General features: G+C 36.0%; 1 protein-coding gene across 2 annotated transcripts in view; it reads right to left on the minus strand.

The window, feature by feature from the left end:
* Positions 1-27,689, minus strand: part of ATRNL1 (attractin like 1) — a 1,209,934-nt gene that overhangs the window by 218,699 nt on the left and 963,546 nt on the right. The gene's annotated exons all lie outside the window — the stretch shown is intronic.

A 27,689-nucleotide genomic window follows, 5' to 3' on the forward strand; every position in this document is an offset into this window, starting at 1 on the left:
TTTTGAGTTCCCTAAATTCAGTGAGAATGGTTGACTTTCTAATATGTTGACTGTTTCAGTACACACCTCAGATGAATAGGCAGACTTATTAGTCTGATATTCACACTCCTGTCTGACTAGCAAACCAATGGTTCTGTTTCAAACATTAAGCAGACTTAATAGTATGAGGATAATAAGTTACTCTTGACATTCAGTGGTGAGGCATTTAGCAGGAAAACAAGGGTTAAGTGTTATAAGGACAAGAATGTAGGCAAATCTACCATAGTTTGGTAATAATGGTCATATTCAAGCAAAGCTTAACCTTAGCAAATTAAGCTAACAATGATTGCGGAAGTCTATGAATGTTTCTCCGCCATTTATAAGGTCACAATGCATCAGAGAGGACAAAACTTACCCACATAGTAACACATAAACATATACTTAAATACCTAATGTCTTGCCTGACATATGTTTCATTTAATTGGGGGCACAGGTCTACCTTGGAGTCAGATTTTAGAGTCTTATTTTGATACCGAATTTACTTGCCAGATTACACATTGCTCTTGAAGTTATTTTCTCTCTCCAGGTGTATGTTATCTTGTTTGCATGATTATACTTGGTCGATGACTAGGTCAAACTTTGATTGGCCACAGCCACTGGAAATTCCAAATGCCTACAAAATTTTCTGTGTGTTAGTTAGAATATATTTCAGTTCCTTCATTGATATTTAACTTCTCCATAGCTATAGTCCTTCTCCTTTCCTAGGGTTACATTTTCCTCTCTAAAGGAAGCATTATGATGAATACTCCATAGTTGGTTCATCTGTGTAGAAATCCTCATGTTGTCTTCTCTGTTTCTATTTTTAGAGCAAATCTTTCCATTTTTCATGTTTTACCTATGAATATTTTGTTATTTTATTTAAGGAAAGCTATCAAACCTTAAGAAGGCACCCAGCTCAGAAAGATAATCTAAACACCACATGAGGGCACTTAGTAGGGATTTAGTTACTTTCAAAGTGGTTGATTGGATAAGGTATATTGGTTCAAAACAAGCTATTGAGAATACAGCATTTTAAAAAATACAAGTACATTAATCAACATCACTTTATTCAAGTATTTTTGTATCTAAAAAATGAAAGAAAAAGACTAACACATTAAAAAAGAGACCTACTGTATATTCCATGGCATACAATAATTTACCATTTTATCCCTAATTTACTCTATTAATGGCACAAAGAACAGAATGCACATTTGAAAAGTAAATGGCATTGAAATATATAACTATAATCCTGCTATGCATGTATTAGACATTGCAATAAATATAGACTAATGAAAGTGAATTTTTCATTAATGGCTTCACGAGAAACACAGCTTGTCATCATTTTCTGAAACATAACATTAAAAACATTAAATGGCTGATTATTCATAGACTCAAAAGATGTAATTCTTGACTAATGTCTGATGACTGTTAGTGTTCATCATAAAAATGTCATTGTCTCTCTGAACTTTTGGTGGGGCATGTGTCAAAAGGAAAAGGCCGCCTTTCATGGAAAGAATGATCTTATTTACACTGGACGCAGATGAGCAAAAGACTGAAAAGTCAGAAGAGTGACTTTATTCAATGGTAACTGTTCCTTAACAATACAAGAAAATCAAATAGTGAAGCAATACAGAATCTCTTTTGTCAGTGGTGAGATTTAATTATACTTCATTAATTACATTGATGTGTCAACAAAAGGTCAAGGAACAAAACTTAATGGAGGGACAAGAATAGCATGCATTTGCAGGGCTGGAATAGAGTTAAAACGTATGCTAGAAATGAAATGAATAGTGGTTAATGTTGCAGTTATTTAAACTTGAAGGGGAAATATGAAACCTTCTCCCTGACAGGTGCATATTATTACAAGATTGTGTCCCACAGTGGCTATTCCCCAGGGTCCCTGGAAGTTCACGTTCAATACAATCTTAGGCTTTTGCCATTAGGCTTAGTTAGTAACACTCAAAACTGCAATATTAGTAAAAATAATACTTCAATGTTTAAAGAGTTGTGATTGGATTAAGTGTGGATACTTTAAGTATGAGTACTCTCTTCACTGATGCAGATCACAGCCTTTCTAGGTCTCATCTTTAAATATGAGTAAGATACTGTAGTTAACATAGAGAAGAGCTTCTACAAAGTGATGAAACTGGTCCTGAAATGGCAGATAAGTATCAGGGTTGTCTGCCTCTTCCAAAGCTTTTTCCTCTGTTGGCAAAGCCTTGGAGAATTCAAAGTCACTTCCACACTACAGTGACACATTGGAGTAGAAATTTGGTGTAGGAATGACAATAGTAATGGGAATAAATAGGAATACTCCAAATCAAGCTGTAGATCTGTGATCCTATAGATTTCTGTATTCCCTCTAGTGATGCACATGATGGCCCATCCAGTGGGACTTAATCAGGTCCTCCCATACATTCTCTGTGAGTCCTCCTTCTGCTCAATGCACTGGGACCTTTCTCCTCTTCTCTCAACATTTTCTGGATAACAATGACTCTCACATGAGCTATTCATTGGCTATCCTTTGCTACATGACCAGTCCATCTTCACCTTCCTTCTTTCATAATGTATTTATTTAATCTTAGCCTTTACATACTACTGCTCCTGCATAATTCCTTGTCTGTAACTGATTGCAGCCTATTCATGTCCGTCCTGTTCTTTTTAATTGCCTTCTGAATGAGCCTCCACTTCAATTCTCCAGGGACTGTTACGTCCCATGATTCGCCACTTTATAACATCTCATGAAAAATATTGCCATAAAATGGCAAAGATGAGATTAAAAAAAAAGAAAACACATCAATAGACACAAAAAAAAAATAAAACTATGATACAAAAAAAAAACAAACCAAAAAAAAGGATAGTGGTATTAAGAGTGAGTACTTAAGGGAGAAGGTTAGGGGTCATAGATTAAAAAAGAAAAAGAACTTTAAGTTTTCCAAAGGCAACATAGGTTGGTTTCCTCTTCCATTTTAATATATATATATATATATATATATATATATGTAAGTGAACATATGTATATATAAAAGTACATATAAGTATGTATATAAATATATAAGTATATAAAATATGTGGATTATATAAATATGTAAAGCATATGCAAAAGTATATATGAATAAAAGTATGTATAAGAGTATATATAATAATAATGATAACAATAGTAATAGGAACTAGCATTTAGGTAGCACTTACTATGTGTCAAGCATTGTGCTAAACACTTTACAATTATTATTTCATTTGATCCCTGGGATCAAATACCCTGGGAGGTAGATGCTATTATTAACCCCATTTTACAAATGAGGAAACTGAGAAAAAGCCAGTTAAATGACTTGAGCAGGGTCATATAACGAGGATGTCTGAGACCAGATTTGAATTAATGTCTTCCTAACTGCAGGTTTAGAGCTCTCTTCACTGCATCACCTAGCTACATATGTTGGTTTAGCAATAACAACAACTCAGATTCACTCAGTGCTGTACAGGTAATGATTGCTTTATGAAGGCAGGATAGGTATTATTACCATTTTATAGATCAGTTAATTGAAGTACTGAGAAATCTAGTAGCTTACCCCAAATCCCATAGCTGCTAAGCAGCAGGGACATGACTTAAATCCAGGCTATGTAATTTTAATTCTAGTTTCCTAGAATGCAACTTAGTTGTTGGTTACCTCTCTGCTTCTGGTTTAGAGAATGTTTCAGTACTTCATCCAAGATGCTAAGGAATATGCCTGGGGGCTCTCGGGCCTGACTACTCTTGCGTGAAGATTAGCAAGAGTTCTGGTGTTCTAGCTTGTCCACTTAGGCAAGGGGCTCCAAATCTGGAAAGTGGAGACTGGAACTGAAGGGTCTCATCCATGGAAAAAGGGGCAGGCAGAGCATGGAACAGAGTGAAAACATGAAGAGAAGAAGTGTTTTTATCCCAGATTAAAGTAGACCTGGACTTGACATGTTTTATGAAGTTTAATTCAACAAACATTTATTAAATGTCTTCTGTTGTAAAACACTTACTAGGTGGAGGGGATACAAAGATGACATAAGCCCAAACCCTGCTCTCATGCTCATAATTAATCTATTGGGTAGATTAGCTATAGCTATAGCCATAGCTATGTGTATAACATAAGAAGTCATGTGAAAAGTTCAAGGAGGGTCCAAATAAAGAGCTGAGAAATTTGAGAAGGGGGAAATATCACTTCCAACTACTACAGTTTACAGATTCAAACAGCTGCTTCACGATGTGGGTGACGTGCCTCTGAGTGGAAAAGAGGTACACAGGTGCTGCACCTTCAGGGAAAGATTCCCTCCTCTTCTGCTCTTGTCAGAGAGGCTGTAGGGGAAAAGGAGTGATTATGATTTTATGATGATGTGTACAAGGATCAGGAAGAAAGCTTATGGGTGGTGGATGTTATTCAACTGGTTGGACACAGGCCCAGGTGGTATAATTCTGGCAGCTGTAAAGGATGCTTGAGTTTGAAAATGTCCATGAGTGAGCTCGAGACTGGAGCTGGAACTCTGGTAGTGAGTTTTGGAACTTGACATAAGAAAGGAGAAAGTGGCCTGGGTGGGAATGTGAGCCTGAGAGCTGTGGTTCATTTGCTTGAGAGCTTGAAGGAAATAGCCTTGAGATTATGCATGGGGGCAGGGCTATAACCTCTTCTTCAGTGCCCTGCTACACATACACACACGTAACATTCATCATTGCTGAGTGAATGCTGATGAAAAGCTCTAATATCAGATTCTGTCCAGCTAATATATGAGCATTTTAGTTCCTGCCTGGTCTTGGTTTCAGGAAAATGCCAGGAGGTGGGGCAGATATGGGTGACAGGGCATTGGGTGACCTAACATTCTAATTTTTTGACATACATGGATACACAAAGAAATTTTGATTTCCCCAGTCCTGGGTGTTCCTGGTTTGTTAATTCCCTCCACTGAAACATGTTACAACCTTTCTATGATTTAGTTTAAGTCTTAGGGAGTTGCTAGAGGCAAAACGTATAGATTAAGTGAATTGCCCAAGCTCATACAATTACCAAAGTATTGGAGGCAAGGTTTGAATGGAGGTCTTCCTCATCCCAAACATAGTACTTTATCCTCTATCTCATTGCTACCTTTAGTTATTGTTACATAGAAATGTAAAATAATTTTTACAAGTATTTCAGAAAATTTGCAAATGAACATACTCTAATGTATAAAATGCCTACTCTATATAATTATCACCCCATTGAAGAAAGTCTCATAATGGTTGACCCAGTGCCTGGAATTTGTGTCATAGATCAATAGTGAGAGAGAACAGGAGTAGATCTAGGCAACTATCAGTAGGTCACCTTAACCTGTAGTATCCTGCCACCTTCCCTTTTAAGGGGCTTCTGATGTCTTGCCTTTCTTTATATTTTGCCTCAACACATTCCCTGATCCTGGTATCTTCTGCAGGACTTTGTTTGGAAAACATTTTGTATATGAAATCCTATGAAGGTAGTGGTTAATAATGGTTTAAGTGTGCTCCTCAGGGGAGAATTTATATCTTCACAGGAGATACCTGAATGGTATAACCAGGAGGGGAAACTTTAGGGCAAGGGAATTTACCTAGACATCTCAAATACTATGTTATTGACAGATGTCAGTGTGCCTATTTCTAAGGCTTTCCCCAAGAGAAAATATTAAGAAATTAGCTTGGTAAGAACTTTTTATTCTATTTCTGTTGCATTTTTTATAGCCAAAGGAGCAACCCTAGCCCAGCTCCCCATTGTATATCTCTTCTAATTTCCTACCCTTTCCAAGGCTCTTTCCTGCATAAAAAGAAAACAATTTTTAGAAACTTTGTCCCCACAATTCAAATACCAGCAAAAAAAAAAAAAAGAAATGCAAATTGGTTGTGGTCAATTTTTTACTCACCAGCCAAGTTTCTAAACAGCATTTCTCTTTGTGCTTTTCTCCCCCACCCCCCAAATCTCTCCTCACTCAGCATTATGAATCTCAATGTAGCTGAATCATGCAGGTCTGATTTAGCCTGCAAAAATGTTAGTCAGAGCAAGCAAGATGTACTCTTTGGCCTTGACTGCTCTAAGCTGCTATGAATCACAAGTTTAGTTTTTGCCAAATGAAAAGCAATTTCACTTGCAAAAAAAAAAAAAGCATGTGTTGAGGGAGGGGGTGAGGAGCAGTTTCGACTTTCAGTTCACAGGAAAAAAGAATGCTTTCTTTACTTTTCCTTGAAACCCGCAAAAAAAAAAGCTTATATTGACTGAATTTTCTTTATATTCAAATTTTAAAATTTCTCTTCTACCTTTATTATAATTACAAACCATTAGCCTAATCAATAGTCATTGATTACAAATGGGTGGTAATAATAAAGTTTATGAAGCACTTTATCTGCATTATATAATTTAATCTTCACAACAACCCTATAAGATAGGTACATGAATAAAAAAGCATTTATGAAGTCCTTACCACGTGCCAAGCACTATGTTAAGCACTGGGGATAGAAATACTAAGGTAAAGAGTCCTTATATCTAGGAGCTTATATTCCAGTGGAAGAAAAAAAAACAGAAAGGGGGCAGAAGGAAGCGGTGACCAAGGCTAGGCACTTTGGTTTAAATAGTTGCAAGTATGGTGAGTGGGGCCACAGAGAAATGTATTGGCATGTCCTGTCCAGGAACAATGACAGAAATGATTAGATTTTGGTTCCTGATTCTGAAAGGGGTAAGGGGGTGGAGGGGAGGTGGAAATGCAAAGGACATAGTCTGGGCAGGGAGTTGAGTTGGTTAGGAATTTGTGAAGGGGGTGGTTGGAGAGGAGAGGATGAAGTAAAGAATGGCTGGAAGTTTTTCTGAAATAATGTATGGGGAGAGACAGTCACCAATCAGGAGAGTGGGGTCTCAGGCCAGTTATTATTATACCCTTCTTACAGCCACAGAAACTGAGGCTCAAATAGGTTAAACGATTTATCCTGAGTCTCACAGCATATAGAAATATAGAAGACGAAATCTGAACCTAGGCCTTTTCAACTCTTGAAGTCCAGGGTGCTAGCCACTGCAGCACGAGCTACTTTTGTAGCAATGAGCAAGGCACCAAAGGGAACTCGTACAGTCATCCATAATATATTGTTAGGGAGATGCCTAGAAATAGGAGTAATCATATTCTTTTTTTCCTCCAACTAAATGCATGGCACATTCCTTAACAGCAGCACATTACTGGATATTAGGAGATTCAGATCCTAAAACATTTGCTAATTTTCTTATTACCTTAATAGTCAGTTTCTCAGATTGTCACCTTTATTTTGTTTCTGTGGCATTTCTGTCTCTACCACAGAATGCCATCCACGGCCAAAGCATCTTTCTTTTCTTATGGGGACTGTCTATCTTGACTTTTTGAGTTCAACTTAAGGCACCATTCACCTGCTCAGTATGTTCAGTCTATACCAGCCTTTAGCTTATTGAAGACTGCTCCTAAATACTGGTTCTCTTGTGCTGCTGCAGTCCCATTAAGCTGTCTGAAACATCTCATTTTTTTCAAGATTGTTCTTGTTATGAACAATTTTTGTAGTGTAGAGAAGTATTGTGAGGGAGCAAGCATTTCAGATAACATTTCAGATTAGGCTATTATGGCAAAATTGAGCATTCCAATCAAGTCATCGGGCTTCTAAACTGATTTACTACATCTGTGATCTTTTATGTTGGAAACTATTTGGAAGAAGAGAGAACAGAAAGCTGTAGCTGATTTCCTCTTCCCCCTCCCCAATATTCTAAGTAATAAAAGCATGGAAAAAATAGAAGCTGGTGTATCATGTTCATAATGTGTCCAGGCCATGAAGCAAAGATCATTTGCTAGAGTTGGGGAGAGACAATGCGACCTTGGAAACTGAGCACCAGACCAGAAACTAGAATCTGGTGAATTCAAGTCCTGCTTTCATCACTGGCTTTGAGAAAGTCACTAACCCTCATTTTCTCCACAGATAACCCTAATAATTTCACCTCTGCCTCAGAATCTTTGTTTCCCTTCATGGCTCAACTTCGATGTCCCCTTTTCTAGAGATAGCTAGGTGGCGCGGTGGATAAAGGAAATGGTCTGGAGTCAGGAATTCCTGAGGTCAAATCCTACCTCAGACACTCACTGTGTGACCTTGAGCAAGTCATTAAACTCTGCCTATCTTGGTTTGTAAGACAGAGATAGTAATGGCATCTACCTCACCTATTGTGAGGATGAGATGGTATTTCTGAAATGCTTTGTAAACCTTAAAGTGCTACATAAACATTATTATTACTGCTAATTATTCCATGCCACCTTCCCTGGTGTCTGTAGTTGCTACCTCTTCTTTCTCCTCAACATTCTGTACACCGTTTTTCTTTGTGTGAACGTATTGTATCCCCCAATGGAATTTAAGCTTTTTGTGGGTTTGAATTGTTCTGTTTTTGTCTTTTATATTGGCAGTACCTTGCAAAGTACCTTGTACACTGTAGGTGCTTAATAGATGTGTTTTGAATTAATTCCTCACATCAAAGAATGCTGGAAAGATCAATTTCATACATTATAATACAGATCATGTTTGAGAAATTAAAGTACACGTTCCAATAGTTCTGTAAGATTGTTGCCTCATAACTTTGAGGGGTAGGTGGAATAAATAGTATTGCCATTTTACAGATAAGGCAACTGAGGTTCAAAAAGATAAAGGAATTTAGACACAGTTACAATAGTACACTGTATACCAAATGAGACTTATTTTTAAGTTTAACTAGAGAAACTAATTAGAATCCAGATATAGATCTTTTTTTGGGAGGGATTATTGTCCCCTCTGATATATTTTACAAATTTGAAATTTGTATACAAAGGAGAAAAAGAGATACTAATTAATTCTTTAAATATTAGAGAAATATTTACTTTTGACTATATAAAATATATAGTGATATTATGTGCTGCATATTGTATTAATGGCATTACCTTAGCATTTATTGGGAAATAAGGATATATAGATATAGATGTGTTTAAACAATGTAGGCATTTTAGTTCCCTTGAAAATGATGAGCACTTACAAGTTTGGGCATTTAACTGAAAGAAAATCCTTATTCGGGCATCAAAAATATATTTCTGCAACCTTGCCTGATTTACATTATGCTTTCCATATTTTATATTTACTGTTGGAAACAGTCCATCAGAAATTGTCCATCAATAAATTACTCATCTATGATGAACAAGAAAAACTACAAAATGCTTACTATACAATAGTTATTGCTATATTTAAACTATCAGTGAGAAAATCAGAAAAGCTCAAAATCGCTTTCTCAAAGTTTGGAAAGTTTACCCTTTTTCAATATTAATATACCTTCTCTGAGCCACAAAATATTTTTAGTGTTAGAGTTTGTTCTATTGATTTTAAATATATAATTTTCTAAGCTTCAATTTGTTCATCTGTAACAGAGATTTAATTTATAATGTGTTAGAAGAACTGGGTCTTGATATGTCTTTTAGAGGTTCAAAATTCGGAGGACCAATGTTCATATCGAATGGGTTTAATCGGTTACCTTTTTCACTAACTTGATAAATAGCTTTTTCTTACTTTTATCAAATAGCTTAGAAAATGCTGAAGAAACATTGCCTCACTCCTACTGCCTTTTCCCAGTCTGTATTTTTAATTTGGTTCTTATGACTTTTTTTAACAGACATATTCAACTTACTTTTGATTTACTAAGTTTGTGTCTTGGTGTGACATTTTTATTTACCATTTTTCCTGTGTCAGTTCACAGCTCCATGTAAAACAGAGATTCTGGGCACTTGGGATGAAAATGTGCATTGAACTTAAGAGTTGGAAGATCTTTGCCTGAACTCTGGCTCCATTCCTTACAAGCTGTGTGTATGTCCTTCAATATAACACTTCAAGTCTTTGGGTTTTAATTTCTTCATTTTTAAGATGGGAATAATGGTAGCTGTCCCTCGTCTCATGAAACTGTTTCAAGGACACAATGGCATAATATATGCCATAAAGTGTTTTATGGAATCATGCACAAAGATACTAGATTTTGAGTTTAGAAGGGACTTTGGAGACCACTTAATCCACCTCCCATACCTCATTTTACAGATGGAGAAACTAGAGCCCAGAGAAGTTCAATGACTTAACTATTAGATTGTGAACTCCTGGAGGGTGGGGACTCTCTTTTGCCTCTGTTTGTGTTCCCAAGGCTTAACACTGTGCTGGCACTTAGTAGGTACTTAACAAATGTATATTGACTGTCTGACTTGCCCAAGGTCACCCAGGCAATAAATAGCAGAGTCAGGATTAAACTCAACGTTCCCCTATGCTACATCTGGTATTCCTTCCAGTATATCATGCTGTCCTCTTCATATAAAACCAGATGTTGCAGCTATTATCACTATTGTCCTTCTGGTTAATTGCTCTTATTAATTCTGAAAAATCAGGATAATAATAACACCTACCTCTTAGAGTCATTGTGAGGATCAGATGAGATAATAGTTAAAGCGCTTTATAAACCCTAAATGTGATATAAATGCTTGTTGTCAATGTTGTCATTGTTGTTATCATTATTTTGTCCTTGTTGCTCTTGGTATTGTTATTATTCTTATGCTTGTAATCCTAAACTCTGGAGGTCTGCTGCTAACTTTATAAATGGAAAGCCCTGCTGTTTTGGGAGTTGAGTGGTTAAAACCCCCTGGGTTGTTAGGAAATGCCTCACTGCTCCTTTATGGGAACGAGGTACAGGATTAACAGATGTTCTGAACAAACCTGTACAATCTCCAGTTTTAGTGCAGGAGGAGCTGACCTCTATATATTACTTTTACAACTTTAAAACCCAAACCCAGTATAAATGTCCATGCTTGAAGAGCTGATTTCCTCCACTTAATTGCTTTAGACTTTTCTCCTGTCTTGCACTTGGCAGCATGCCACTGGCCTGTTTTATTTCTTTATTGTTATTTTTCAAGTCACTGGAAATAGAGAAGCCCTCAAATAGCACATGACCCTCACAAGCCATAGATTCTGACTTTAAGAAGATTAACAACAACAACAACAACAACAAAATTCAACATATAATTTGGTTGTAAGAAGGGAAAAAAGGATGTGTTGATTCATTTCCAGATGTAGAACTTATTAAGAAAATTAATTTATGTAACACCTTTCTGCTGTGGAGGACAAAGTACTTTATATTTTCCCATTAATTCTGGCAAGAGTGTCATGGATACTATGTGTCTAAATTTAATAAAATAATATTAACAGTTCTCTTAAATTAAAAATTAAATGGAGTAAGTATAAACTGTAAGATAAAAATGGGCTAAATTAGGAAATAAAAATCTTTCTTGTAGGGCCTGTAGAAGTAGAGGCCCTTGAGTACTCAAATATAACTCATTGATAGCACAAGCAGAGAGAGGGCTTATCATCCAGCCTGATGCCTCAAAGCAGCTCCTGACATGGGAATTATTGCAAAATAGCATTCAAACTTTCACAATTAAGGGGATTGTCATTGGATCGGATGGTCACAATAAAATAGAAAGTTATGCTCTTTTCACCTTGAAATAAGGGGATATGGTTAGATTTTTAAGGATAACCCCAAGATCAACAGTGTTCAATTTAATTTGCCAAACATATATCAAATACCTATTGCCTGTGGCATCCTTTCCTAATTAGTGATCTCAGAGCCTGGATCATTATTTCAGTAGAAGCCCAAGCCAAACTCACTTTCCTTCTTGATGCCAATCTTTCTCTGGTACACTTTCCTGTCTGTTCTCAGATCCCCTTTATGTCTTCTCTTATGAGAATGTAAGTTTCCTGAAGGCAGGAACAATCTAGTTTGCTTGTATTTCTACTTGGATCACTTAGGAAGCTGACTGTACATATCTTAATAAATGTACTATGATCAACCTGTCTGTCTATCTATCTGCCAGTCTGCCTATCTACCTATCATGTATTTATTTACTATGTACCAGATAATGGGCTAGGTGTTGGGGGTAAGAAGACAAAAAATGAAACCGTATGGGGTCTGAATTCTGTCGGGGAGATACTACATGTTCACAAGTAAATGTTTACAAAGTTGTTCCAAGAGAAAGAGAGTGATAATTATTACAAATGTTATTTGGTAAACCCTCACTAAACTATTAAAAAGCATGTGATGTGTGTGTATAATATACATATGGTGTATATGTATATATGTAATTATGTATATGTATAGTATATATAGATATAATCAATAAAACTATACATTAGCATGGTTTATATATATACTCACTACATATTTACATATGTAGACAGGCATATGTATATATGTATGTATGAATAAGCATCTGCTACCAAGATATATAAGGAAGTCAAAGGAAAAATTCCTTAGAATTTTAAAACAGATTGACAATACAATGTCAAAATTAAACTACAGGTGTATATATAACCATATACATATGTAAATACATAAACATATATAATATATATACATATACTACACATATATATGTATGCACACATGTATATGCAATACAACATATATACATCTCTGTCTTCCATATATTTTTATTATGTATTTCAATATATAAATAAACATGTATCTTTTCTATGTATTGTCCGTATATATGTGTGTACATATGCACACACACATACACACACCCACACATATATAGAAGACAAAGAAAAAGATCCTTAACATTTTAAAAAAGCTTCAAAATACAATGCCAATATTAAGCCAAATATAGAGTACGGTTTCCTAGGGTTTTTTCCCAATGTGAACGGGAGAGCAATGCATTGATGCTTCTTTAAAAATGTTTATTTATATAATATTTTATTGTTGGATGACATTTTGATATGCATTATCACATCTGATCTTTATAGCAGCTCTGTGAGGCAGGCAGAGCAAGAATCAGTGTTCGATTAGTAAGTGGTGGCTTCAAGACTTAAACCCAAATCTTTGACAAGTCCAGGGTACCTAACTCTATCATGCTGTCTCTATTAATCAATCATTCCACTAGTGAACAAAAATGCGGAATCCAGACCTTGTCCTCAGATAGTAGCAGGATTAAACAAAATAAGATCTACTCCCTGAGCTTAAGTAGTTTATAATCTAGTAAGGGGAATAAAATAAAAACATATAAAATGATTAGAAAAAATAAGTACAGTAAGATTTCTGAGGACAAGATTTAATAGTACCAGAATAGCTGGAGAAGACTTCATGTAGAAGGTAGATTTTCTATGAAGCTTTAAGGGCTAAGCAGTATTTGGATAGATGGAGATAAGAAGAAAACATTGATTGGATTTGGGGGTTTAGGGGTTTGAGGTTGGGAACATGAATGAAATGAAAATGAACTTGGGATTGGGGTTGGTAGGTGGCTTAGACATATAGATAGACATTCAGAGAAAAGAAAGCAGGCTTCTGAGGAAACTAGGACACTAATTAGCTTGACTTGAAAAAAAAGATATCTATTAAGGATTAGTGATAAATAGAATTGGAGAGTAAAAGGTCTTAAAAACTAAGCAGAAAAGTATGGCCTTGTGATAGGCAATGCACATTCTTAAGTTGGGTGAATAACTTGGTCAAAACAGTGTTTTAGGAAGATGAGACTAGCAATGATATACACAAGATAGCCTGGAGGGCAGGAAAGAATCCAAGCCTGAGAGAACAGAAGAATGGTGTTACTCACTTAAAGAAATGGGGATAGTTAGAAAGGAAAACCACTTTGTGAGGGAAGATGAGTTTGGTTTGTAACAGATTCAGTTTGGTTATATATGTTTGGGCAGCTAGGTGGTACAGTGGATAGAGTGCTGGACCTGGAATCAGAAAGACCTCAATTCAAATCTGACCTCAGACACTAGCTGTGTGACTCTGGGCAAGTCACTTAACCCTTTTTTGCCTCAGTTTCCTCATCTGTAAAATAGGGATAATAATAGCACCTATCTCCCCAGAAGTATTTATTGACTGACTGATAAACCATGATTTTGTTACAATACTCCATCACTCGCCCACTACCTTTCTCTGTCTACATTTCTGATCTTTGAGAATTCATGACTTCCATGATTTCATCACTTATCTCTATATTGATTAACCCTAAAATATCATCTCCAGCCTTTACTTCTCATATTTTTCCAGGACCATATTTCCAATGGCTGCTGCTGCTATTACTACCACTACTGCTGCTATTTTTATAACTCTTAATATGTGCCAGGCACTGTGCTAAGTGCTTAACAAATCAAGACTGTAAGTTTACCTACAGTCACACAGCAAGTTAATAGTAATGACAAGAACTGAACCAAATTTGCTGATTACAAAGGGAAGTGATTGTTTTACTGATGCCTCTCAACCTTTTGCACCTGAGATTTCATTTGAATTATCTGTGTTCATCTAAGCAAACTTTGACTAAGCCTACCTGTTCTGTCTAGCAATCTTATTCAAAATTAGGCAAATGCCACTGTAGATACCACACTATTTAGCTGCTTAAAACAGAAACTGAAGTGCATGTTTTCATTATAATATTTTTACATATTAACTGTTACTAATTATGAAAAGTTGATTTTTATTTAATTTGACAATTTAAACAAAAGTAAAGATACTTCAGTGTCATTAGAAAAAATTATAAGCTCTGTAATTTTCTAAGCTGCTTAAAAACACAAAAGTAAATTGTTACAGTTGTTATCTAAATATATAGTTGTTATCTAATATATCTAAATATAGTTATCTAAGTGATTAACAGGTTATATGTAAAATATTTTCTTTAGTTAGAATTTGTCAATATCATTATCAATGTCTGCTTTTCAAAGTGTAGATCATCACCACCATCATGATTTTATATAACATTTCACATGTTGTGGAATTCAAGTGTTTGTTAAAAAAAAAGATTCAGGTGATTAGTAAAAATAGCACCATGGTTTTAAAAGCAAGAGAAGATATTGAGGATTGGGTCTCAGTCCCCAAAAAGAAATTTAGAATTCCTGATTTTGGATCATAAAGCCCACACCACTACAACAAAGCTTCTTTTAATATTTGGTGACTTTCCTATGAAAAAGTGTTTCCCTTTATTTTTATTTTGGCAGTCTTCTCCATATACTTTCAACTATCATGGACATAGCTGATAGAGATTGTAAGAAATCTGCTAAGGTAGATTGAGGACTATTGTGTCCTGTGACCCTTTCTTCTCCTGTAACTTCCCTCATTTTTCACTGAAATCTAGGTCTTGGCTCATTGGTTTCTTCTCCAGATTTTTAACTTTGACTCTTTCCCCCAACTTTCTGGGGGTCAACTATTCCAGATCCACTGTAAGGGGAAATATTATAGTGGAATTCCTTTAGTACCACTTCCTCCTCTTCTCCAAAAAGGATGCATCAACTTTTTAGATGTTGTAAAGGGTATTTATCACAAAGTACTATAATGGAATATACAATATAAGGTAGGATTATATAGCAAAGGTTGAAAAGGATAACACTTTCACAGGTTGGCTTGACCCCAAGAAGAGGTATATGAGAAGACACTTAATCTCTATCCATTGCAGAGGTGGAGTGCTGGTGGTGGTAGCAATATTATTCTCTGGGTGTGGAGCATTGCATACAACATCAGTTTTTTTTTTTCAGTATTAATATATTGAATCACTTTTGCTGAATTTTTCTTTTCTTCCTTTTTCTTTTTTATTAAACTTTGTTATAAATAATTATTGTGTACTAAATAAATGAATGCTGTCTATGTTAATATAAAATATGGCTTTCTAGGTGGGGTAAAGGAAGGAATAAAGAAAGGAAATTTAAGTGATGTATAAACAAAAAATGTAAATAAAATCTATTTAAAAAACAGTTTCTTAGGTTGTCAAGATTCCCAAAGTTAATCCTGGCCCTCAGCACCAACTATAGGATATCTGGACCTAGTATGTTTGGACTTCCTTTTGCCAAACTTCCTTCTAGTCTATTTTAATATTGATATTCACTTAGTTCTAATCTCTTTTAAATAGATTTGGCTTGCCAAAGATGTTTTTTCTGTAAGCAGGTCTTTTACATCTGTAGTCCCTTGCTCAGTTGATCTGTGGGATACCACATACTGATCTCAGGCAATAACCTGGCAAAATGCCTTTTGTCTTCCCATTCCCACCTTAGTTTGCTCAAATATATCTTTCATTAGGGCTGAGATTTTTTTTTTCTTAAGCTACCAGTCCCTCATGCCATTGGTGACCAATCAGACTGTCCTAGATGTAACAAGTTCTCCCAGCAAGTTCTCTCTCTGTCAGAATCATAAACTATAGAAGTTCCAAACCTTGGTGGAGCCTGTTGATATTTCTCAAAGGAGAAGAAATGGGATGATTAAATTCCAACTTCAACATTCGCTAATTGTGTAGTCACTGGCAAATTACTTTAATATCTTCCTGAGCCTTGGTTTCTTTATTTGTGAAATGGTGATAATAATCTAATAAAGCATAAATTCCATTTTTTGTTTGCCTTAGTAAATCCAGTGCATAACGGTGTCTTACACATAGTAGACAATTAATAAATGGCTATTGATTTGGATGAAGTATCAGAAGTACCTACCTCACAGGGTTGTTGAAGGGAAAGATGAGGAGTATCACAGAAACACTGACTATTAAGAGTTTGAAGGGACCTTGGAGGTGATGTAGTTTGTTTTTTTATCTTCCTCCCCATTTATTTGTTTATTTTACCAAGATTGAATGTACAAGAAAAATATTCTAGTCATGGCTTTAATTATTGTTATCATCATCATTGTTATTGTTGCTGTCTGTCATTACATTCTTTTTCAGCACACGCTCATCATCTTGCTGTCTATTTTTTTAGTTCCTGGTTGGGATGCTGAATCTTGGATGCTAGGATGTTAGAAGGAGAATGTTATTTAAAGTTTATTTAATCCTCCTCCATTATTTTATTCATAAGGAATTGGAGGCTTAAAGTAACATTTCTCACATCATATAATTAATAAATGGTGGAACTTGGACGAGAGTCCAGGTGTCCTAACTTCCATTTCAGGGGTCTTTCAACTCTATCAAATTGTCTTCATGACATCCTCAAAGTAATGCCTTAAAAGAATAACAACAAATAATCTAAACTGTAGGCCCTATAAACATAATGACCAAGTTTGACTCCAAAGAAGAGATAGGAGGCTGAATATCCTATCTATTTGCAGAGGTGAAGGACTCTGGATTCAGAGTACTACAAATATTTTTAGGCTTGGTTAAATAATAGATTTTAGTTCTGCTGAGCTTTTCTTTCTGTATTTTTGATTTTGTTATAAGGGAGGACTAGGTGTTGATATATGAAGGAGAGGGGTATATTGGAAAATTAAGGTGATAGTTGGTGGAGTTGTGAACTAACCTAACCATTCTGCAGAGCAATTCAGAACTATGCCTAAAGGGCTATAAAACTGTGCATACCCTTTGACCCTGCAATACCACTAGCAGGTCTATATCACAGAGATCATTAAAAAAGGGAAAAAGGACCCACATGTACAAAAATATTTATAGCACCTCTTTTTGTGGTGGCAAAGAATTGGAAATTGAGAGGATGCCCATCAATTGAGGGATGGCTGAACAAGCAGTGGTATATGAATGTAATGAAATACTATTGTGGTACAAGAAATGATGAGTAGGCAGATTTCAGAAAAATTTGGAAAGCCTTACTTGGACTGATGCTGAAGTGAGCAGAACCAGGAGAACATTGTACCCAGTAATAGCAACATTGTGCGATGACCAACTTTGATAAACTTAGCTCTTCTCAGCAATACAGTGATCTAAGACAATTCCAAAAGACTCATGATGGAAAATGCTATCCTCATCCAGAGAAAGAACTATGGAGTCTGAATGCAGATTGAGGCATACTATTTTCTCTCTCTCTTTTTTTTCTTTCTTATGGTTTTCCCCTTTTGTTCTGATTCTTCTTTTCACAACATGACTAATGGGGAAATATGGTTAATATGATTGTACATGTATAGCCTATATCATATTACTTGCCATCTTAAGGAGGAGGAAGGGGAAGGGAGGAAGGGAGAAAAAAATTTGGAATTCAAAATCTTATAAAAATGAATGTTAAAAACTATGTTTACATGTAATTGGAATAAACAAAATACTATTAAGTGGAAAATCAAGGTGATATAACAAAATCAATAAACAATTTGAAGGAAAAATATAAATATAATACTTGGACAGCAGAGAGCAACTCAAACTCTTGCATTGCTAGAGGGTTGGTGGTCATTAAATTGTAAGCTTCTTTATACTATTTTCACTGTTTTTTGTTTTTTCTTCCTCATGGTTTTCCCCTTTTGTTCTGATTCTTCTTTCACAACATGACTGATATGGAAATATATTTAACATGATTTTACATGTGTAACCTAGATTGGGTTGCTTGCTCTCTTGGGGAAGGGGGTGGGAAGGAGGGAGAAAAATTTGTAACTCAAAATTTTACAAAAATGAATGTGGAAAATTATCTTTACATGTAACTGGGGAAAACATTATTAAGGAAAAAAAGATTGTAAACTTCTTGAGGGCAGGAACTGTCTTTTGCCTCTCTTTTTGTATTGATTGCTATCAATACAAATACAATACACAGTGGCATGGAGTAGGTGCTTTATTGATTGATCAGTTGAAGTGCCTCTTCAGCCACTTTTATACTCATCCATATTGAAATGGGCCACGGCAGCAGCACTGCTAAGAGAGAAGAATTATTTCTATTTTACGTGTATGTGCATATGTTTTATATCCCTTCAGGTATGAATTCTCTAGTGTTTCCTTCTTTTTGAATCAGGTCATCTTCTAACTTAATCCTTGCTGTACCCTAAAAACCCTGCCAACAAATTCCAAAGGGCCCTGAAAGTCCTATAATTGTCTTCCTGGTGAGTTTTATGTATTGTTTAAAACCAATTTCAAGCACTTCAAATAACACATTATTATAATAAAAGACAAGTGTTACTAATATAAAAGGCAGCTTTTACTGTCATTTTCAACTGTCTTTTGATAATGTGAATTGATTTTTTTTTGAAAGAGCCCAAACAGCAGTCTTTGAAACTCCACCTCGAAATAGGTCAGAGTCATCCCTCCACCATCCTCCTCCCCAGTTATGTTGTACAGCATGAAAGGCTTTCTGTTTTCTCATGGTTTTGCTCCTCACGGGACCTCCTATGGATCTTTTCTCTTAACAGAAAAGAATCCATTGACTGAGCCTATCCTAAAGCTAACAGACTGAAGTTTTTATGGGGAAGCAACAGCAAATTGAGTGTAGATATTGACCACGCTACTGCAGTTAAAAATATGACAAACTGTGCCTTTCCAGATTGGTTCCTATATTACTTGTCATTCTTATCTAATGCCTGCTTTATTTGTTACTTGTTAACCTTCCAGCTGTAGGATACCTATAAAATAAGGTGGCCACTTGTAGTACCACAATAGGTACAACTAGATGGAACTAAAGTTGGAACACTTGGGTTCTACCACCTAGGTTTGCCTAGGCAAGAAACTCCTCTCTCTGGGATGGTTTCCTTATGGATAAAGTGAGGGAGGGACTTGGAATATATGACCCGAAGAGCTACTGAATAATTATCTTCAAGTACCTTCAGGGCTTTCATAAAGAAGAGACCTAAGACTTATTCTGCTTGGTCCAAGAGAGCAGAAGGAGAAGCAATGAGTGGGAACTATAAAGGGGCTTGATGGAAGCAAGCAGCCTCCTCATTCTTAAAATGAATGATCTTCCTTAAGAGGAAGTAGACCTCCTGGAGGCTATGCCCCCAGATGCCAGAGCAAAGGCACCTAAATGATCACTTGATGCAGATGTTGTAGACTAGAGGAAATTCTTTTTCAGGAATGGGATGGACTAGAGGATCACTGAAGTCCCTTCAGATTTAAACATTCTATAATCCTCAGATTCTATATGACTTCTAAGGTCCCTTCTAGCTTGAAATCTCTGACCCTATAGCAATTTAAAGATTACCAAGTACTTTCCTCTCAACAATCTAATTGAGATAAATAGCATAGCTATGATCTCTACTTTATAGATGAAACAACTGAGTTTGAGAGAGGGTTAAGTGACTTTCCTATGAGCACCCAGCTAGAAAGTGATAGAATTGGGATTTCAATTAAATAATCATTTATAATAGAATAATAATAATAATAATAATAAATACATGAAGTCAATTTAAGTCAATAAGCAGTTGACTCTTCTCTACCAGGAAGAATGACTTTAAATTGGAATCAATGACCTCAGTAGCAGTCAGCCATTTCAGAAGGCAGTCAGTGAGTTGCCATCCCAGATGCCAAGGAGAACATGCCAGGCCAGGCCAAACTGCCAGGCACAAGTGGATGAGCCTAAATGCGCAAGTTTACACTTCTCATTTAACTTGAACCAGCTGCATTGTATGGGAAAGACTATATTAACTTCAAAAGAGCAACTCTGTTTTGTTTTGAGCCTCTATTTTGTGACCAAGTAGCTGGAAGGGCAGGAGAAGGGAATAAACATTTATATAATGCCTAATAAGTGCTAGTCATTGTGCTAAGCACTTTTTAATATTGTCTATTTTGATCCTTACAACAACCCTAGGATATGGGTGCTGTTATTATCCCCATTTTATTGTTGAGGAAACTGAGGCAAATAGAGACTGTGACTTGCCCAGAATCATGCAACTAGTGTCTGAGGTTGGATTTGAACTAAGGTCTTTCTGACTTCAGGTCCAGGGCTTTCTCCACTACAACAGCTGTTGCGTCCAGTTGTTATATGTTATATGTTATCTGTAATAAGATAAGGACCTGAATTGTATAGTTTGACAATTATTCATGTGAACCCCCCAAACTAGTAAACAACTACTAAAGTCAGGAAGACTCCTCTTCATGAGTTTAAATCTAACCTCAGACATTTACTAGCTGTGTGACCCTGGGCAAGTCACTTACTCCTGTTTCCCTGTATAATAAACTGGAGAAGGAAATGGAAATGGAAAACCACTCCAGTCTCTTTGCCAAGAAAACCCCAAATGGGGTCACAAGGAGTCAGGCATGATTGAAATGACTGAACAACAACAAAAATAACTGATAAATACTTGTAAATGATGTTAAGAAAGGAAAGATTTGATTGATAGTTTTTTTTTTATCATAAGCTTAAGTAATTGATCACTGATCAGAACTTAAATGTAATTTGTAAACACCTTTAGCCAGAGCCATACATAACTTTGGTCTACTCGAGGACATGGTGATCAGGCTGCTCCTGGGCCATGACTAGAACTGACTCCTGCATTATCCAAACTTTGAAATTTGAGCACACAAGGTTTACTCAAAAGCAGTCCTGATGGACAAGAAATTGCCTGAATGCACCTCAGAGAAGGCCCCATGGCCTGGGGCCAAGCAGAAAGAGCACCTTGTCAGGAGCACAATCTTAGGAGGGATGTTTAGGGTTCAGGCTGGTGTTTTGTTCCTAAAGGGTTTGATGTTAAGATTATTGAGTATTCTGTAAAGATTGATTACATGTATTGATGAGTGCATCATTAGTGCACCTTCCGTTCTAATAAGCATATGTAACAGTAAATTGGTTTTACATGAGTACTAAGTGTTACAGTAATTTTTACCTTACAATTATGTCTATCAAATACAGAAAACACATTGTTCTTATGCATATCTCTAGGTTTACCCAGGGGTGTCAGATACTCCCTATGATTTCCAGACACAGCACTGCCTACTGGGGATCCAAAGGAAAAAAGAAAAAGAGTCTTTGCTCCCAAGGAGGGAAATAACATGCAAACAACCATGTACAAAATATGTACAGGATAAGTTGGAGATAATCAACAGAAGTAAGGCACTAGAATTAAGGAGCATCAGGCTAGACTTCCTGAAGAAGATGGAATTTTAGCTGGGTCTTGCAGGAGGTCAGAGAAGCCAGGAGATGGATATGAGGAGGGAGAACAATCCAGGCATGAGGGGCAGCTAATAAAAATGACTAAAGTCTGGAGATGGAGTATCTTATGGGAGGAACAGCAAGGAAGCCAATGTCACTCCACCACAGAATACTTAGAGGATTGTTCATTCTTCATTTTCTTTTTTTTTTTTTTTTTTGGTGAAGTAATCAGGGTTAAGTGACTTGCCTAGGGCCACACAGCTAGTGAAGGTCAAATGTCTGAGACTGGATTTGAACTCGGGTCCTTCTGACTCCAAGGCCAGAGCTCTATGTGCTGTACCACCTAGCATTCTTTATTTTCTAGAAGGACCATTGACATCAGGGGGTCTTTACTGCATGTGAATTAGATTTAAGTGAGGCAGAATTGCACAAAGCTGTCAACCTCACTCTCTCTTCCAGAGTCCACTGGTAAGACAAAACTGGCAATGGCCTGGGTGGCAGTGGATAACCTTGGCTCTTCCATGTCTGACCAAGCTCTAAGCACTCCACAGTGCTTGCTTCAGCTGCCTTTATGGCCTTTGGAACCAATTGTTCTCCTCTGCTCATTCTGCTCAGGGAAGTCTTAGGTGAACATTCCCCTAACTCACTGATGACTCTGAGGCCTGTTGGTCACCCTCAACCTGGTTTATCCCATCTGTTGCAACGGCTTTACTGAGGTGAGGCCACTGTGCATTTAGAGCCACAGGTGAGAGCTGGATAACAGATTGACACCAAAAGTGGATGAGCAGCCCTGAAAAGGGCTCAGCAAGTCCTCATATCAGAGGTGCTAGTCCTCCTGAACACCCCATACCCCCCTGGGAAAGTACAGGGCCAGGTTATAAGGGGCTTTGAACACAAAACAGGGTTTTAAATCTGATCCTAAAGGTGATAGGGACTTCTCGGTGTTTTCTGAGTTGAAAGTTTTTTGAGGGGGAGGATAGAGTGACATGGGTCAGACCTGTGTTTAATAAATATTAATTTGACAGTTGAGTGGCGGGTAGACTGGAGTGGGGAAGAGATTTGATATGGGAGACCAAACATAAGGTTATAGCAATAGTCCAGGAAGTGATGAGTGACTGCACCAGGTTGGTAGCAATGTCCAAGAAGAGAGGTGGGCATTTATAAGAGATATTACAAAACTTGAATCTACTGTAATCGGCAATAGATTGGCTATAGGGAGAGTGAGAATGAAGAGTTGAGGATGACACAGAAGAGGGGAGGGCCTGAGAGAAAAATAATGAGTTCAGTTTTGTTGAATTTAAGATGTCTACACTGCATGTAATATGAGATGTTGAAAGAGGCCACTGGAGACAAGGAGAGAGGACAGGGATGGATAAGTAGATCTGAGAATCATCAGTGTAGATATGTCAGACAGTATGTTAGGGGCTAAGAATGCATAGATAAAATTGAAATAGTCTCTGCCCTCAAGAAGCTTGCATTTTATTTGAGAGAAACAGATAAGTAAATGCAAAATCTATACAAAATTAATACATAGTAATTGGGAGGGGGCACTAACAAGAAAAAGAATCAGGAAAGACCTTTTCAAGGAGGTGGCCTGAACTAATCCTTGAAGGGAGGTAGGGGTTCCAAGAGGCAGAAACAAGGAGGGTAGGCATTATCCCAGCTATGGGGAATAGCTTCAACAGAGGCACAAACATGAAAGACAGAATATTATGGACAGGGTAGTTGGTAGACCAATTCATTCAGAATGTAAAATGCATGGGGGGAGTAATACAAAATCAGCATGCAAATATAAATAATAGCCAGATTGTGAAGGACCAGACGACTTCAAATTTTATCGCTAGAGGCTATGGGAAGCCACTAGAGTTTATTTTAATGGGAAGGTGACATGGTCAGACCTGTATTTGAACCCAGACCTTGTGACATCAAGACCAGGCTTTTCCCATCATGGAATGCTCCTTGTCAAAAGAATGTTCTATAATTATAAGCAAGCTAGGCTTACAGAATCATGGATTAAAAAGTGGAGGAAATTTAAAGTCGTATAGTTCAACCCTTTCATTCTATAGATGAAGAAACTGAGGCCCAGAAACAGGCAGTTTACCCAGGGTACATACTTAGTAGCAACTGGATTCAAACCCAGGCCTACTAACCCCAAACATGACAGATACCCTTGCTATTACATCATTTTTGTATCTCCCTTCATACATACTTGCTTCACTTAAAAGCAATGAGAAACCCCAAAAGACATTATCATTTGATGACTAAAATGTACATTTTATTTAAAAACATAAGCATTTCATTCATAATTAGTCATTTCCAGTGAATTCAAGCTCATTAATGGTAGGGATAATACATATTGTTTAAATATCCTCAATACCGTCCATTGCCTCTTAAATGGTAAGAGCTTAATATGTGTTGAATTTAATTAATCAGAATTTCAGTGATCACACATAATCATTTTTGCCTATCTTTCTTTCATTAAGGATATATATTTAAATGGATATGTTATGTATATTTTTCTTATTTTCTGTTGATTTCAGGAATGGATATAAGTTTAGATTACTTGTTAGCATTAGTTAGAATGTGAACATTTTTTTAAGTTCTTAACGGAGTTTTTCAATACAGCTTACCATGCAGACAGATGACAATTTTGAAAAAAAATATATAATGTCATTATGGAAAAGAACTGAGAGATAATCCAGTAGAAATGTCAGGGAAAATGAAAAAGAAAAGGTAAATAAACAAGGAGCTGTCCTTTTATTTCTAGTATTCAACTAGTATGTTCAAGAGCAAACTATTTGGCATTGGCTCATCATTAAAAGTTCGACGGTGCTTCCATTCTAAGAAAGCAGTTTGATGAATAGTGCTCGTGGGATGCATTCATTCAAAGAACATGGCTTCTGTAGTGAGTTAAATACGGCGAAATGCACATTGCTTGCTTTATAATGACAAAAAGGGATTCTTAGTCCTATGACTTTTTCAATTTGTATGGTATGTGACCTTTTATTTTCTTATTTCCATAATTAGATGATGCTTTATTTTCTCAAACATTCAGAGATTCTGCTACCAAAATGTCTTAAGAATCCTAATGTGTTTTTTTCATTATACAACAAAATCTATGTTAATTGAAATCCAACTAATCAAAACTCTCACTTAGGAGTGTACTTTCCTTTACCACATGTTAAGGAGAAAGAGGAAAATAAAAACAAAATAAGCTCATATGAAAGATTTATAGACAATATGCCAATTTCTTGGGAATATTTTACATCTGACTCAATTGTTTGACTTTCTGAAACTGTAGCTATAGTGCTCTATAAAATGACATGATGTTCATATGACTCTAACTGCTCATTCAGAAAAAGCACATGTGATTATCTCCACTCGATTGGGTGAGAAATAGTGTGCCCTCATGGAGAGGGAGTTAGTCTCAAAGTCAGGAGTACCTGATTTCAAGTCTTGCATCAGACATGTACTGGTTATTTGACTGGACAAATAATTTAACCACCTACTGTGCTACATAACTCCCTAAAACTAAAAATTGCAAACAGTTGGTGATATGCTTTGGTAGAAGGATTCCTTTTACTGATAAAGGGAATTTCTTATAACAATGAAATCAGGTCTGGTGCAAAATTAGTACATTGTATTTACTAAGGCAGGAAAGTGGACTGATATATTTTGGAAAGATTTTTAATGAAGATTGAAACAAAAAAAGAGGGCTTTCTGGTTAATCTTATATTTGTCATACACTTAGTTAACCAGAACAAGCAACCCAATAATTTGGGTTTTAAAGTATAAAGTATTTTATGTTTCTACCTATTAGAGAACTTAAACAAGTCATTTGAAAAGGAAGACTTTCTTAAATCTCTGTGTGGATAGTTCTAATCACAGAAAACATTCATTAGAGGATCCTTATGTAAATGAAAATTTGAAAAGAGAATTCCTCCTCTCTCTCCTTTCTCCCAGTTCCTATTATGCCTTTTGGCTAACATTAACAAAATCACACCGTAAAAGTAGGTTGAAGAATCACCAGAGAGAAAATATTGATTCTTTTATAGAAATAGAAATGTGGAGGTACATTACTAAGTGCTGCCTTTAGTATTGAGAAGAGGCATTATTTACACATATTCACTATTTACTAAGATATATTTTTAAAAAATCAAAATTACACAAATTCTTCCCAAAGTGATAGGAAATGAGGCAACCACATTCTATGGTGTCATAATTTCTCTCTTGTTTGATGAATCTCTTTCTCCATCTCTCATTTTATGTGCCCTAGATGTTTGTGTTATTACTAAAATTGGGACCTGGAGAATTAGAAATGTAGCGAGATGATCTTGACCAAACTTGGTAAACCTTTAAGTAAAAGAGTAAAATATCAATTGTCCATATTAGTTGAGTAATGCTAATGACAGTCCAGTAAATGGGGTTGCCATCAGTCAGCCAAAAAAAGAACTGATGACTACCGAATCACACATTGATGTTTTTGTTTAACACTCTTTTTCTATTATTTGAATATTCTCTAAATGTTCATCTATATCAGTATTGTCTATTTCTGGAGGGCAAGACTATTGAAGTTGCTATGTAAGAATAATACAGTAACAATAATTATAGCCACTAGCATAGTGCTTTCAAAAAATGTTTAATGATTTTTGATGATGACACATAAAGTTGCTTTCTCATTTCCTTTTTAAACAATATTATATCCTTAAGCCTAAGTGACAGAACAAAAAGGTAGGAAAGAGGAAAAATAATCAACTGTTTGCTGTTTTTACTCATTTTGTGGGTTATGCTTTTTTCTAGACAGTAGCTGGGAGAAAGGGTAGGGAATATTAAAGGAAAGATGGGAACAAATTTTATAAGATTATCATTGTATAACAGAAATCTACTCGTACTAAAAAAATTACAGATCTGCTAACAAAAGGGGCTTGATAATTTACGTGATATATTTTTCTTTGTTGCACACAAAAATACATTAACTAATCTATTAATTGAAAAAGTCAGTTTTTGCCTCCCAGTACTCTGAAAGCTGATCATTTTCGAAGATTCATGGCTGTATTCATTATTTAAATGAACTCCATTGTGATTGTATTTAAAATTGTCCTTGACTCTGTTACATTGCCATACGTGCCTTACTATTACACTGTGGATTTATTATTTTAACATGCATTATGTAGGCTAAAACACATTTACATTTAATAAATTAACATGCTGAATGTAGTTGGAATGCTCATTACTAGGAAGGCAGAGTTCCTAAGGGAGAGGAAAAAAATTTTTACAGCTTGTGAAAGCCCAACATGATACTGTAGAATCGATTGTCCACTTAAAGGCATCAGTCTTGCTCTCTTTGATGACTGATTGAACAAATATGAGAAAAGATAACGCCAACATCACTGGTATTATGCAGCATATTGTAGTTGAGACTATGAAAATTAGTCATGGTTCATTCCAGGCAACAGGGTGTTCCAAAAGTCTGAATGCAGTTTTAAGTTTTAATAGCAATCAGACTTTGGGGATATCCTTTATTTCATGAGAACTATAACTTCATAGAATTTACAAACGCATGTTTTTGTTCAATATTAAAGTGATTGATTAATCAGTGTTATGTAGGATGTATTAAAAAAGAAGGTAGTCGGCAGATCTTTAAGGAGATAGTGAAGAGTTCTGGAGAAAAAGAACAGTTTAAAATGATCATGAATTGAAGTTTCTAGCCAAAGTCTATTCTTTGTATAAAGAAAAATCTTAATTTGCATGTGAAATGGGTAATCCAAAAAGAACAAGAAGAAGCTGCAATCACTAACAATTCATAGGCTGAGAGGCATAGAAAGCAGTGCAGAATACTAACAGACCTGGAAGCAAGAGGTCAGCACAGGCAGTATTGTGTCTCTCTACTTTTAACTTGTTCAAG

This window comes from Vombatus ursinus, unplaced genomic scaffold (assembly GCF_900497805.2).
Source record: "Vombatus ursinus unplaced genomic scaffold, bare-nosed wombat genome assembly UNPS02009205.1, whole genome shotgun sequence".
NCBI classification, from domain to species: Eukaryota; Metazoa; Chordata; class Mammalia; order Diprotodontia; family Vombatidae; genus Vombatus; species Vombatus ursinus.